Raw genomic sequence first — 2,376 nt, forward strand, 5'->3', positions numbered from 1 at the left:
GTCTCACTCTGTCGCCCAGGCTGGAGTGCAGTGGTGCAATCATGTCTCACTGCAGCCTCACCCTCCAGGGCTCAATCTATCCTCCCAGCTTGCCCTCCCGAGTAGCTGGGACTACAGGTGCACACCACCACACCTGGCTAATTTTTATATTTTTTGTAGAGTTGGGGTCTTGCTTTGTTGCCCAGACTGGTCTTCACCTTCTTGGCTCAAGCAATCTGCCCACCTTGGCCTCCCAAAGTGCTGGGATTACAGGTGTGAGCCACCACACCTGGCTGATTTCTTTTTTTTCTTTTCTTTTTTTTTTGAAACGGAGTCTCACTTTGTTGCCCAGGCTGGAGTGCAGTGGCGCGATCTCGGCTCACTGCAAGCTCCGCCTCCCAGCTTCATGCCATTCTCCTGCCTCAGCCTCCCGAGTAGCTGGGACTACAGGCACCCGCAACCACGCCCGGCTAATTTTTTGTATTTTTAGTAGAGACGGGGTTTCATCGTGTTAGCCAGGATGATCTTGATCTCCTGACCTCGTGATCCGCCTGCCTCGGCCTCCCAAAGTGCTGGGATTACAGGCGTGAGCCACCGCGCCCGGCCACACCTGGCTGATTTCTTCCTCTTGCCTAGGCTCTGGCTGGTCTCTTCAGGATGGGACTCTGGGACTGGTTTGGTTGTTCTCCTGGTCTCGAATGCACTGCTGCCTCATTTGCCAATGGGAAAGCGCAAGTTGGAAACGCACAGCATGTAGCAGCATCATGACTCATGAAATCATCCTCTGAATTTGATTTTGATGAAATGTGGCTGCCACTTTTACTGATAGGCAGGAATACGAACTTCAAGGGCTGAGAAAGGAATGGCTTTCTCTGACTGCACTAGAGCACTTACAGAAAGAAAATGAGAAGCTTCAGACTCGAGTCATGGTTAGAGAATCCATGGGCTTTTATGGTGGGTCTGAGTGCATCTCTTCTTTCTTGAGGTGTGGGTCAACCTCAGTGAAAAACAGACCCAAACTTTGTGGGTTGCAGAATTAAAATATTAGTTGAACTCACAGCCTTGCCACATTTCTCATGAAAAATTAAGGGCACTGATTTAGAAAGATTGGAAGCCTGAGATCCTGACAGGGGCATCCAGGCAGACTCAGATAAATCTGAGAATCCCCAAACCCCTGAATGTCTCTGAGTCTCCTTCCCTTATGTGGGAGGGACACAGCTTGCCTTCTCATGTCTGAGAGGAAAATTCCTTCCTTGCTTGAAGGCCAGCAATCATCTCACCTGGGACAGTGGCCTTGTATGGAGGTGTCCATTCTCTCCAAGACCCACTCCATCTACCACTTAATCACCCCTACAATTGTATCTAGCATCAGATTTCAGCATGCTTCAGAATACAAAGTGTGACCTGGAAGGAGATAGTAAATACTACAAAATGATCTTGCCATTTATTGAAATAATTTTGCCATTTATATCACAAAAACCTAAGCAGTGTGTTTGGCAGTGGTTAGACCAAGGAGGACAGAATGGAACACTGGACAGGGCTGAATTTATTTATATGGGTGCTCTGACCGGAGAGCCTGGATTCATTGTGCCAGCTCATGCAGCGAGAAGTGGCAGTTTGCCAGGTTGCTTGACTGAAACTTGGATTCACTGAGGATGGTGGGACTCATGGTGACAAAAGTCAAGTGGCAGGCAGCCTTTAAAAACCAGGCAGAGGCCGGGCATGGTGGTTCACACATGTAAACCCAGCACTTTGGGAAGTCGATGTGGGTGGATCACCTGAGGTCAGGAGTTCGAGACCAGCCTGGCCAACATGGTAAAACCCTATCTCTACTAAAAACACACAAAAAAAGGCTGGACGTGGTGGCTCATGCCTGTAATCCCAGCACTTTGGGAGGCTGAGGCGGGTGGATCACCTGAGGTCAGGAGTTCAAGACCAGCCTGACTAACATGGTGAAATCCTGTCTCTACTAAAAATACAAAAATTAGCCAGGCGTAGTGGCGGTGCCTGTAATCCCAGCTACTCAGGAGGCTGAGGCAGGAGAATACCTTGAACCTGGGAGGTGGAGGTTGCAATGAGCCAAGATTGCACCATTGCACTCCAGCCTAGGGGACAGGGTGAGATTCTGTCTCAAAAAAAAAAAATACACACACACACACAAAATTAGCCAGGAGTGGTGGAGCACACCTGTAGTCCCAGCTGCTCAGGAGGCTGAGGCAGTAGAATCACTTGAACCTGGGAGGCGGAGGTTGCAGTGAGCTGAGATTGCACCACTGCACCCCAGCCTGGGCAACAGAGAAAGACTCCATTTCAAAAAAAAAAAATACCAGACAGAAGTTGGGCATAACGACCACCATGGGCAGCAAGAACACGGTGGCAATCAGAATGTTATGACCT

Source organism: Hylobates moloch, unplaced genomic scaffold, assembly GCF_009828535.3.
Source record: "Hylobates moloch isolate HMO894 unplaced genomic scaffold, HMol_V3 SCAFFOLD_10, whole genome shotgun sequence".
Taxonomy (NCBI): domain Eukaryota; kingdom Metazoa; phylum Chordata; class Mammalia; order Primates; family Hylobatidae; genus Hylobates; species Hylobates moloch.